General features: G+C 38.2%; 1 protein-coding gene across 1 annotated transcript in view; it reads right to left on the bottom strand.

The window, feature by feature from the left end:
- The window catches only part of SUCLG2 (succinate-CoA ligase GDP-forming subunit beta), a 130,025-nt gene that overhangs the window by 114,661 nt on the left and 1,148 nt on the right, over positions 1–14,216 (bottom strand). The window lies entirely within an intron of this gene.

Below are 14,216 nucleotides of genomic sequence, written 5' to 3'. Positions count from 1 at the left end.
TCCTGCTGGCTACCACAAATCAATAATTTTGATCTTCCAAAGCAGGAATTAGCATCCAGACAATCCTATTTAAAAGCCACAGAGGAAACCACCTTCCGTCAACATCCCAAATTGCTCACTTTAGATTGGATACAATATGGCAGTGAGGTCCCTTTGGCATCAGCTTCAACCAACACTGAGCATTTTGATGAAAGTCTCAATCTAGACTTCTGTGATATATTTATAAAGGATAAAACTGATTCTGTGAGGTAGTTTAGGAAGAAGCCTTCAATATTTTCCTGACAAAACCAGATTTTCCATACTTTTGTCCACAGCAGTTAGGAATTGCTTATTTCTTATAGTTTGTATCAAAACATTGTAAGCAATCTTGACCTTAAACATCAGCATTTGATTTTAAAATCTTCCACAGGTACAGCTGAAGACCTTTTAAGAGTTAAAGTTCCATTATTTATTCCTACAAATGGGAATTCATTTTAACTGCATTAAAACAAAGGCAACACACAAACTCTAGTTAACAGTTACAGGCCTTTAGTTCCAAATTACTTAAAATACACCACGCAAAGTATTTTGAGCAGTACAATGCAGTATGTCTCAGAGAAAAAAAGAAATAAAAAGAAATATCACACTCCCCAGTTCTTTAAAGGCTATGACATTTTGATCAATAAACTGTAGGGGTAATTTACTGTTTTATACTACTGAACCGTATACTCACTTTTCAAAATGAGTGAGATCTGTCGCTGCAATTGTTAAGGTTTATGTAACTCTCAACTTCAAATAAAATAAAATAAAAAAACAACCATGAAATATGCCACTACATCGTTGTTTACTAAGGCTAGACAGCCTGTTCTGGTGGATAATTATTACTATTCCTAACAGCTATATGACTCTTTGAAACAAGATGGCTATGTTAAATAACTAAATGGTTCTCCTCATAGGCACAAAAAAAACTAGAAAGATTGGAGGCTTCGTTATAAAAGGAGCACACAGTTAATATTATTATTAGGATTTCTACTGTTAAATTGTTTACAAAAATTAGACTCAGACAAACAGTTGAGAGGACAGTCAAGAGCTTGGAAAGCGTAAGTTTTGTTTAAGTATGCAAACTTTAAAAATTTCAAAAGAGTGAAACAGGAAATCATTTCTGCTCAGAAGTCCACATTACTGAAAATCTAGCCATTATATTGAGCGAGCAAATCTTGATAGCAAAGCCCAAAGTTAAATCCTGCTCTGGAAAATCTTTGCCTGGTATTGCCTTAATATTGTTTTTCAATTACCCAAATGAGCTTATTCAAAACTGAGCATTCTGTAGCCTCTGAAAACACTAATCCACCCTTAAGTCATGCTTAGACTGAAGGAGAAGTGTTATCAGCTCAATCCATAGGCAGTTCAGTGACATTTAAACACCAGCACACTCAAGCAATCAACCAATTGCTCCCCATGTGCTTCTGCAGTCCAGGAGAACTAGTGCTGTGTTACACCTGGCTGCCCTACGCAGTTTTCCACCAAAGCTGGCACCAGTTCAGACTTTACCACCACTCTCCCATACACTGCTGACATACCCTCACACAGCGATATAGCCCCTCTAACAGCCAAGTGCTTTGTATTACTTGAAACCAAGAAGCTAAGGTACTGGAAGAAGTCATTACTACAGGGCTGTGGTTTCCCATTTCTGCTCAGATGACCTGGAGGCAAGCTGCCACCACAGCTCCCCGGCTGCTCACTCCTACACCCTCCCTCATGTCCCCTGAGCCTGACGTGGAGCTAACCCAGCAAAAACCTTCTTTTGCTGCCCACTTAGCTCCGTAACCCAACCCACCAGAGCACCAGGTGAAGACGAATCCAGTGCAAGAGACACACCATCAATGCAGCAACGAGGGCAGGACCACCCCTTCTGACAACAGCCCGCCCTTACCCCGGGGTAGCAGGGACACTAGACTGCACTGCCTGTTGCAAACCAAGCCTGGGGAAGACAACATAAAACTACATGCTAACAACTCAACTGCACATTTCATTCTGAAGCAATTACTCAAACTCACTGCAATTCATTGTAGAGAACAGTGACACTGCAGAAGAGAGATAGTTCAGAAGTCTACAGTTTAAAACAGTCACAGGATTTTTATTTTTTTATTACTACATTAGGTGTTTGTGTCACCATTTTAATTCTAGTTCATGCAATCAAAACAAGCACTTAGTTAAATCTTCCCCTGAAAACTTCCACATAGTTCAAGGAAAAGCCAATTTCTCTTGTCATGTTGCAAGGTTCTTTTAATAGGAGCCACTGCAAAACAGAGATAGGAAGGCAGGAATCACAGTGCATCACAGCAGGAAACATCAAGATGATGACAAACATCAAAGAAATAAAGGGAAGAGCTTTTTTGAACTAGTAACATAATTTTAGAGAAGGAAGCTATTTTAACTGGAAAGCTAAAGAAGGTATATTTAGTCATCTCATCCTTTTTAGTTAAGAGAAACTACTTTTCTTCTATCGCCAGGCAGCAGCGATTATTCTAATGCAACATAATAAAGTAAGGATATGAACTACAGATTACCTACCTGTAGATAACAAAGCATACTGAAAACTAATAAATGCCAGTTGACATCACTTGTCTGTTGAGAAACAGGCAGTCACCAATTACTAACAGAATGAGAATTTGTTTGTTTAATGATTATGCTAATTTACTGAACTCTTATTAGACAGATATACAGGCACTATTGATGAGTTCCATAAGGCATTACGAAGTATGGCTGAATTGTTTCAAAACAAATTAAACCAGAACATGTTGTACACTATTTAAAGGAATAATAAAAGCCTGGTAGTGAGTGAATCCTCAGGGTGAGCTCTCTAAAAAAGGCACAAGTTTTCAGAACTGTATGGACCCAAAAATCTACTGCTGCAGCAGAAAACTTCACATCAATGTGCAGGGGAACTTACACCCTGGGATTCTGACGCTCCTGAACAGAGGTGAGAGAACGTGCCCATCTCACATACAAGTATCAGTGCTTTATAAACCCTTGCAGAGGCACATGCTGAATTGGGCATGTGTTCACATACATCTACTCTAACAGGTAGAGACTGTGAGAAACTCTGTCTGAGATCATACACCAGCTCTACGGAGCTCACCAGGGCACAGGTTGAAAGACTCAGATTAGGGACACTGAAGAATGTGTTACCTTGTATTTTCCACACAAGCACCTAATTGTAGCTGTTTGTTGTTGTTACTAATACATTCTAATCTATCTACAGGAATAGTGTAATAACAGTCTGTCCACCTGCAGATTTAGTGCAGTGCAATGTGGCCCTGAAAACAAAAGCAGCTATTAAACTTTCAACTCACAAATTCTTTTTGCTTGTGTTGGGGCTGCGTATACTTTTTTTATTTCTTAAGAATTTTAAGTTTCTAAATTACAAAGGAAATAGAAATTGGTTATTCACTCAAGAAAAGAATCATTAAAAGCAATATCTGTCAATTTGTAATCATTTATTCATACAATTTAAATGTGAAACAATATTACTTTCTCCTTCAAATTTCAGGTCTTGCCAAAGGAGTTTTATTTCAATAATATCGTAGAAATGAACAGCAATTGATATCAAATAAACACCTATAAAATACTCTTTACCTGCTATGGCCATATAAGGCATGTTTCTGCTTTTTAAGGAGAAAATACGAAGTCAGCCACAAAAGACTGCAGCAGGGTGTGCTTTTAGTCAGAGTAAGAAGGTCTGACATTTATGTGTGATACAGGACAGTTCAAAATAGCAAGGTCCTGCAGAAACCATTTAGAAAGAGAACAGTTTCGGCCTCAACCTGAACAGCCTACCCTGAATGTTAAAATTAATCTGGGGGAGTGAATGATTTAACTAAAGAAATAAGCCTACTGGATTTGACCCCAAAGTAAAGTCATGAATCAAACTCCCTCACTCTCCCCCGATTTCGCCACTGAAGTGCGCAAACCTTCCCAAAACTCACTCACTAGCTGAACTGTCAACTGAATTGAATCTAAAAATATGTGGCTCTATTTGAGCTTTTTAAGATTAAAACTTAAATGCCATCATGACTGGGAGGATTGAACATTTCATTCACTACCCACTACCTCAAAATTAATTCATTAATAAATATGTAAAATACTCATGAGGATTTACCTCTTCCACCTCTAAAGCAACATTCCCTGCCACTAAAAAATATATTTAACTGTAATGACATACTAATCAATATTCTGTCTGAAAACATATAATGATACTTCGACATCCTTCTTTATTTTTGATTCAGCATTTTCTTTCCTCTCTCAATGGTGGAATCCCTTGGCTGGGAAAGAGGAACGTCAGGAGTGCATCCATCAGTTCTGAAGTGGCTGGATGCTGTCGAGGCTTTCTTTGCTTTATTTATCTCTTTCATTAAAACCCACCTTCTAAATCTTTCCACAGTGGCTCCAATACAAAACAGTATAATTTTGCTGCACTTTGACAAATGCCACAGAAACAGAAGACGACTGCAGAAGACAGCAACAAACTAATTTACATATTATTCAGAATTCTGAAACTTAGATTTACAAAGCCATATAGATTGGATCCAAAAATGGAACAGTATCTATTCAGAAACCTTTCCATTTTACCTAAGTCATAGCAATATGCACATCAAAATCACAAAGTTTTAGAAGCATCTCAGTTTTATCTTGGATATTTCACAGTATTGCAGATAAATGGTAAGGATTATTTAAAGCTTTGCCAGTCTCTAAGTAAATGTACTCAGGGTGGAAGTGGGGCTGAAAATCCTGAACCGTTGTTTTAACAAAATCATAATGCTTCCCTTAATAGTTCTCCCGAATGCTCCTGCTAACTGTCTACCGCAAGAAACCTTTTTACTTCAAGGGTTCCCGAACGTCCCCCTCTATATCTTTCTGTCCTACTATATTTTCTTGATTTTATCTTGTACTCCTCCTTGTCCTTTTATAATCAGTCTGATTGCAAACTGATTGATCCCAAGCTTAACCTCTGCACTCCCCTGGAAATGATGCAGCATGGTGTGATGTTCCTACACTACGGAACTCATTTGGGTCATTAGCTCAAGAAAAAAAAAAGAAACTACACAATTCTGTTCCAATATGCCTTTAAATCACATTTATAATCTCAACTTTCTGATTTATCCTTCTGCTAACTTCTCATGCAAGGAAGCAGAGACAAGAATGAACTTGAAGCAAGTCCTTCACTCATTGCAGATTTAAAGTCTCCAGTAATGATTATACTTTAAAGACTTATTTACAGCTTGCTTACACACAAGGATTTTGACAGCTATTCTGTAAATACACTCTCCCACCCACTAAGCTCCATTGTAAACTACCAGCAACATGCACAGGGTCAGACTCGAGCTCCTTCTGTCATACTTATTCTCCTTATCTCAGGAAACCAGAATCTGAGCCCACATCCTTGTGCACTATAAGGCAGATCCTAGCAGCTACCACCTGGATGATCTTTCTGGGCGTCTGCAGATACAGTTTTGTGAGGAATGGAGTCCTCAAAAGTAAAAGAGGAGATGGTGGAAAGAACATCCTCTTGAACAGCAAGACCCTGACCTCACTACTCCATTTCCCATACCTTGCCAGCCTATTGTTCAGCAGTTGTTTCAGTCAGGCTGCTACAGATTGACCTCCAAATTAAGCAGGACATAGCCAAATCCCTGACAACCTGCATCCTGCACCTCTACCCAGGGGAGTATCAAGGCCTCTATTTACATGCAAACACCAAAATAGAAATTGCTGTAAATTAAGTGACAGCACACTTATGACACTGAGAAGTTCTCTGAGGCATTCTGCTTAGCACTTAAAGGCTGACTGAGCAGAACTGAGTATACTCCAATCCTACTAACCCTCACCTGCGCAGTGAATCATTAGCAACTTCTGAAAACCCAGCCAAAACATGGCAGGCTCCTCATTCTATGAGATTACGTGAAAACTTTCTATTTTGAACAACATGCCTGAGGTCACATAACAAACAGGATGTCAACAAAACAAAGCAGCCTAACCAACACAAAGCCGCTAGTCCACTCAAAGGGGCAAACAATTTTGCACTAGGTAGGGAACATGCCCTCCCCACTTACCTCAGAAAACATTTGCAAAACTTTATTTTCTTACATTCTTTCACCAAACTTCAGCAGAATAAAACAATATGAAAAATCCTTATTGTACATCCACACGTGCCCAAGAAGCAAGTGTGCCTACAGAAGCTTTATACTTCCGGAACCAATTTTCAGAGCCTTTGCTTGGGTAAAGGAAACAAGAATATGAATTCACAGATTCAATTTCTGCTTTTGTCAACGTGCTAGCCATCAGAAGCTCTGCTTTGCATTAGTAATTAATTTTAGTCAAATTATGTTCATTTTGCTTATTTAAAACTTCAAAGCTTTAAGAAAAGCATACTTTCCTGACCTAAAAAGTAAGGGCTTTGAAGTATCTGATGAAAATAAACTCACTACTATGCACAACTGCATAATCATTTGCAGAAAATACCGTAATACATTCCCTGCCTTTGCAAATGAAAGAAGATTGTTGGTGATATACACCACATTCAAAAAGTGAAATGAGCTTTCTCCACATAAATAAGAAATATTCTTTTATTTTAAATATCTTGAGGGGAAATTTAATATTTTTGTTCTCATCTTATGAAGTGTTTAACTTCCTAAGTTTTTACAAGATTAAAATTATACTTTTATGCAACTATGAAGAAATGCTTTAAATATTAAATACAATCAGGAAAAAATAATTTTAAACTATTTTACGACCAACCATGAGATATAAAGAGTTTGCTTTTCAGAGTATCCCCACTATCACTTTTTTGTACACTTCATCCTAATTAAGCTTCCTGAACTGTTAGGAAACTCAAAGCATGGTCAATGGGTTGATCAGAAATGTTTCTGAATTCCTGTCTCAAATAATCATATCTATCGAAGAAGCGTTTCATGCCTACCATACACTGGAAGAATACTTTAAGTGTTAGGAGTCACTGGTATTTTAAGACAAACACCAATAAAATGCCAATTTAGACAGTCTGAGCTCCATTTCTCATCACAGAGAAGCAAATATGAAACATAATCACAGTTTTTTGTTCCAGCTCTTTAATACTTGAAGTCAAATCACGATAATTTCCACGCTACCTAATTATGTCATCACAGAAGATTATGACTTTGAGCACTAAGCAGCATAGCAACTCCCAAGCAATGAAGATGCAAATGCCCACAGCAGTAGAATAAAGAAATATTAAAAAGTATCTACAGAAACAGTTCTACTGCATGCCTAAGTCATAGCTGGTTTACTAAACTATTGCAGAATGGACTGTAACAGTTTCTATCCCGGAAGCACCAAAAAAATGACTAGTACACGATTTTTGTTTAAATTGGAATGTTTCACACCTTTTATTGTTAATAAATCTTGTTTTTAATTAAACCATTTGACTTAGACTGACATGAAGCAAACTCAAAGGAACAAACATACAAGAGGAAGACAGCCTTCCGGCTGCTTGGGCAGAGTTGGGGAGAAACCAGATGAAAGTATAATAGATGAAAGTATGCTTTTAATAGGAAGCCAAAAGTTATGAATATTTTTCCTTCCTTTGCAGGGCATTTCTTTATTAATATTTCTACATTATTCACACTGGAAATTCACCCTGCTGCTATTCTTAAATCTCAAAGCAAGTCTAGGACACTATGAGCAGCATCATCTCTTCATTGTTGGTGAAGGTCTGAGAAGAGTCTGACCTTAAAGCAGATTTCTAACACCACTGACCAAACTTCCCAGGCAAATGAAAGTTTATTTCAAGTCATCCCTAAAGCAAAGCAATCTCTGATTTCTTGCTTCCTGGAAACGTAGGCACATTCACCGCCTGTGCTCGGCCATTTGGAATGATTGAGACTTGCAGACATATGGAAGCTGGGCATACAGTAAAAGCTGATTAGTGAGCAAAGGGAGTAAGGGAGAGCAATCCTTCATCAGAAGCATGTTCATCGAGTAGCTCTTTAAAAACACTGCCCACCTGCCAGCTAGTAACATTAGTCAGGCACTATGTGACTGAGGTCACCAGCAAAGCCAATGCCAACCCAGAACGGCTGCTCATAAGAGACAGCAAAGTAATGAACAAAGCGTTCAGTCGCTGGCAGAAATCCAATCCGTAACCAGCCAGAAACTCCCCCAGGCAACCTCCCACACAAGGGGGACGAGGACAGAAGTGCCAGCTCTGCAGGGTCAGAAACTCCCAAGCGCTCCTCCCAGCCCTGGGCTCCTCTGTGACAAATACCAAGCGAGACATCCCATCTCCATCTCAAATCTCCCACTGCTGTAGGAAGGATCTAAAACAATATCCTAGACAACTGCCTACAATGGATGGGATTTCAGAATATCTGTGTTACTAGACCTTCAAATGAATAAGATGTATTACTGAGGTCAGGGACTTGAAAACCACACATTCTGCTTTTGCATAATTAAATCTAATTTTATTTCACTCTTAACAGATGCTACCAATGTGGTGTGGGACAAGACATCTCTGCAGCAGTGGAAGAAAATACTAAAAAATGACCGGACGTCACAATTCATAATCTGTAACAGGCTGTGAGACCACAGAGAACTCAAAAACTCCTCACTTCCCTGTCTGACAGACTGACACCTGTCTGCCATGTTTTTGTCACCTTGGATAGACTATCGGGCAGCTAGAAGATTTTGAAAATGAACTGACCAAAATAATCTCTCCATTAGCGCTACACAGAGAATAACTGAGAGGACATGGAAAAAATCCCGAATAGACAGGTTATGCACCAGGGTTTTTCTATCCTTGGTTGATGATGGTTGACATAAAAAGATCTGTGCAGCTCCTAAAACCCAGATGTATAATAGTCATAACATAGATCACAGGTAAATTAAATGTAGCCTCAAAAAAACTCCAGTCAGAGTATGCATGGTTCTGAATGGCACTGATAAATTTATTAAAACATTTGGCCTGACTATATGGAGGGAGAGGAAGGAAAAGGGTTTTAATCCAATGGAAAGGAACTTCCAAGCCCAAAGGATGATGGCATTACTTCACCGATTAAGGAAATTGGGAATATTCCCAGCCTTGCTCCTAGTACCTTATTACAGCCCATGCTGTATCCATCAAAACAAACAACATCCACTGCTCTTCCCTCAGCTACAAAGCCAGTCTCTCACCAGAGAAGGCTATCAGGTTGGCCAAGCATTTCCCCTTCATAAGTCCAGGCTGCCCTGATCCTCACGTGTACAAACAAGGAAGAACTGGTTGGGGATGTGAAATCCAGTAGTGTCTCCCATTGTCGGCTCCTCAGTCATCTACATTAGGAAGTTGTTATCAATGCTCTCCAGAAACCTCCTGGATTACTTGATTACTTGTGCCCTGCTGCACTGTCACTCCAACAGATACTGGAGTGAATGAAGTCCCCCATGAGGACCAGGGCCTGCTAACATAAGGCTTCCTCCCGTTGTCTGAAGCTTCATCTGATTCTTGCTGATCAAGGTGTCTGTAGCAGGCATGTACAATAACATTGTCAATAATGTTGGTCTGCTCGCTAATCCTGACCCATAGGCTCTCAGTTGGGTCATTAACCCTCCCTAGATGGAGCTCCACGCATTCCAGCTGCTCTCTCACATAACGTTTCACATCATGTTTAAAGCAAGCTCTAAATATCGGTTCCTCTATTCCTGAAACTTATGGCATTACTTTAGACTATTTTAACCTCAGCCATTTAACTGAAAAACAGTTTAAAAAGTGTTCCAACAAATAAGTGTAAATACTTGCTATTTTTCAACTCCTTCACAGTCAACATTTAGCCACTAATTATACAAGAACATCACCATCAGCACAATGTCATAAACAAACAAAAAAAAAACCACACCAGAAAAAACTCAACAATCTTGGGTTGTTATTTTCTTATTTCCATTACCATATTAAAGGAGGGCTTCAGCTTACAGTTTAGAATCTGTTTTAACCATCATTTGCACAACAGAGACTTCAACAGCATCTATTCAACAGCACAGCATATCTCCACTATTAAAGAATTTTTCACAATAGTCAATCTTAACTTCTCTTAATTTCATGCCCACTCCTGCTGTGTTATCTAGTTAAAATAAGATCAATATCCAGCTATTAATTATGGATCAATGTTTAATTACCAGTTCCAAAGTTACTGTCATAATCAGTTGCACAGATAACATGATTTCTATGTCCCGTGTTTTATTAAAATGCTATGGAGTGGGAAAGAGATGAGTATACAGCTAACTGATTCACAGATGGCTAAAAATTGGCTTTCTCAGCAGAGTATTAAAGAAGGAAATTTTCTGGAGAAAATCCTTAGGGTATATGCTCAAAGCTGCAGATTATAGTCTCAAACATGCACAGAAAGATTGGACTGGCCGGGGCAATAATGAGCTGAACTACTCGCTACAGGTGTGGTCAACAGCAACAAAAAAATGCATCAGCTGGGGTTAAGTAATCCTGAAACTGTACTTTTGAGGCCCCAAAAGGTTAGGGGAAGAATCATATCTCTAAGCTCTAAATTAATACATTTCAAATTTTTGCTGAAAATGAACCTTCTGAACAAGAGAGGGGAAAAATATAGTGGAGAAATTATCTACTACTAAGAAACAACCAAACCCCAAGTGTTTCTAAACCTTCATCTCACTTTTCTGTATTCCCAAAAGAATCTCAACATCTTCACACATTCTTCATAGCATCCTTGTTGGCAGTCATCAGCCAGAAAGACCAAATGAAAATTTAAAACAAACAAACAAAAAAAATTGCCATATGCACTGACAATATTCCAGAGAAAAATAGGAGGAAACAAACAATCACTCAGATATCTGTAAAGAAAACACAGAGTTTGTCTATTGACACTTTATCTAGTGCCTCAGGAGGCAGATCAATGAAAAAACACTTGCTTTTACAGCAAAAACTTTAATGAATCCTAAATATACCCAAGCAAGGTAAAGAGTCTCTTTGGGTAAACTGGCTGGGAGTTCAGATGGAGAACCAGGAGGAAGGGTTTACTTACCCATAGCCAGGTTTAAGACCAAAGGTGTCCCAGCTAATTCTCAACTTAACGTCATATACATGAAGGCTGTCTCTTCTTACCTAATTAGCCTTATGCCCTGATTATACCTACATAAGGTACAAAGAAAGGTAAATAAATGCAGTAAAGTGCAGCTTTTCTAGTTCAAGACAAAGCTGTGAATATCTGTGCCAAAGCCAGACTGCTCCCAAGGCAGAAGTTCAACCGGTAAAAAACTAACCGAAAAAATAATCTTCAAAAAATTAAAAAAAAAAAAAAACACCACAGTCTAAAGTTATATTTATGTTTTCATTTCCTTCTTTCATCTTGAAAAAAGATTCAATAACCATGTGTTTAATGGAACTGCCAGGGAGGGAGGAGCGGGCCAAACATCTGCTCCACTTTGGTATTTCAGCTTTGTCTAGAGTTTGATGAGGGCTTTCTAGTCATTTGGTTTAGGTACCTACAGAAAAAACTGTTTGTGAAAGTCTGTAGGCTCATGTATTTCCTGCCTCTAAACGTAAAGCCTTGAAAATTATAGCAAAACTGTCAACCAGGAAAAGCCAAATGGAGAAACAGTCTGAACCTTCAAGAAACTTTCGTGAACTTAACACAAAGCCAAGAAAAAAGTAAAAATTTGGCATTGAAGTAGCTTCTAAAGTCATGGAAAGTTATTTTCAGTAATGTTTTCTGTTGCATGGAAGATCATTGAACTCACAGCTGATAGCTTCTTAACAAAGACAGAACTTTCTCTGTTCAGCATTAATGAGGCTTTATAGGTATTCAAGTCTAGAAATTGAAGGCATCTGCAGTGAGCAACCTCGTACGGTTCCCTATTTTTAACATATATAGCATTCAGCAGATTTTATAACATGAATATTGTTTAATTCCATCTTTTTTCCCCTTTTCTTTTTGTTTTTAATATTTTCAACTTGCATGGAATTTGAAAATGTTATGGCAGGACTGAAGACCATTTTGAAGGCTAGGATAGGGTTGCATAATGCACCAGCCAATCTGCTTACTATATTAGAAAACTGGAGAGTTACCTTAAGCATTTTGTTTTTTATGATTCTGATTTAATTGTTCCTTATTTATATTCATCGCTGAAATCCACTGCATCTGAAGCTATTTTGAAAACACAGCATTCTCCCAAAGGGCCCAATCCAACTCCCATTCAAATAAACAGCCTTCAATGGAGCCTATTTGTTGCTAGCCAACAAGATTGAATTCTGCTGCAGAGTGGTCCCTGGAGCATTTGTCACAGCTCTTTACAAATATTGCTCCAGTAAGAGCAGGTCTAAATACGCTTGTCCACATGCACTGCAGACAACTGAAATCTATCTTTTATCTTCTTGAAACACTTGGTCAGATTTAAACTCCAAGAGCACAAAGAGCTGAATATCTCAAGAACATAAAAAGTTAAAAGAGTAAAAAATGTTTAACAGTTATAAAAAGGTAAAGAGCCAAAGGGAAAGCAGAAGGACAATAAAATATTTTCATGTGATAGGATCAAGTACCATTTATTCCACTCTTAAAATGAAGTTATGCAGAAAAATGTTTGTGTGTAGATTATAATGACAGTATACAACCAAACTTCTCAAAAAGCTTGTTTCAACGCAGCTGTGAACAACATCAACAGTTTTGCAATACTAAGAAATTTTGCAACAGATACAAAGCATACAAACACCACTCCAATAGTAAGTCATGAAGGTTATGAGGAAAGATTTTAAATCTCACCAAGTATCTACTCACACAGGGTTACCAAAACAACAAAGTTTAAGATTGATATTTCTTGATTATATCCTTACCATATGGAAGACCCTTATCTGTGAAAAGAACAATGTGATAGGCTTTGAGAAGAGGACAGGTTTTGCTGGTTTACAGTAAACAAATAAAAGTAACAGTGTAACTTCTGGTCAGAGCTAAGTAGTGAACGATACAAATGAGAAAAACTCTTCAAATGGAAGGACTCTCTTCCTCTCAGATGCTTTATCCTACTTTGTAGCACAGAAATCCAGACTCTTGATGATGAATTTATTTGTAGTTTAAAGTCTGAGACAGTGGAGGGTTAGGAGATTATTTAGATGGGAATTATCTAAGTAACATTGCAAAAATGAAAACCTTTCCACAGGAAAGTGGTTTACTTTGAAATTAAGAACTTGATTTATTGTTATACAGTATTGATGTGGTTCCTGAAAATAGTCTACTTGGAAAGCACAGATCTTGGGAGATGCTCTCAATATCTGTCAGAGTTCAAAACCAGAATAATAAAATGTGATTTATAATACAAGTTCAATATCTCTATTTCATAAGTAACACGTAAAAAAGATTAAAAAAGGTTTTTTAAAAAGTTGGCTACCTTAATAACCCAAGAATACTCCTGAGAATCTGAGCTGATATCCACTGATTTCAGTGGTGTAACTTACAGGATCACTCCACGCTTTGAGAGATGACAGAATAGAGTGTGAACTCCTAATTTCCACCTCTACCTCAAATCCCCACTACAGCACCAGGTAAAGACAGGGCTTGAAAGAGAGCTCAACCAAAGCACCTTCTACGCCTCACTCTGAGATGACTCTGCCCAGACAGCGCTCCATGCTCAAGCTCTACAAAAGTCCTCCGTATCGGAGCTCTACAGAAACAGTAGGGACGCACACAAAAACAGGGTGGTTACCTCCAAGTTCCTTATTGTAGGATCAGAGTTCACATAAGGCATGATGGCAGGAACGCATCTTCAACCATATAAAGCATATGCACCAAACACTGTTGGGACTGACAGGATTGCTCATCCACACAAATAGATTTAAATACATACGTATGTACACAGATAAAAATAGGTATATAAACATTTATGTGTGTATATACACACACATATGCACTCTCTCCCTGTCTATGTGTGTATATATATATATGAAATGGACATTCACTAAAGCGATTAATCAGTTGCACCGAATTGCCAAATACTATACCCACCATTAAAAAAGGAAAGTTGGGAACAGAAGATTTCAGATTTAAAACCGAGCTAGCTAACTTCCTTCAGGTTAAAAGATAAACCACACAAAAGTAGATGTACAATGCAAGTTACGTTCAACCAAAACCATGCTTTATCTGACAGCCGTCCCACGCAGCCGTACACCTGCAGCCACAAGCACCCCCAGCAGTGGCACCTGCAGAGTA

The sequence above is a fragment of the Calonectris borealis genome, chromosome 10 (genome assembly GCF_964195595.1).
Source record: "Calonectris borealis chromosome 10, bCalBor7.hap1.2, whole genome shotgun sequence".
Classification (NCBI taxonomy): Eukaryota; Metazoa; Chordata; class Aves; order Procellariiformes; family Procellariidae; genus Calonectris; species Calonectris borealis.
The sequence above is the reverse complement of the archived record's forward strand: the minus strand, read 5'-3'. Positions and strand labels throughout refer to the sequence as shown.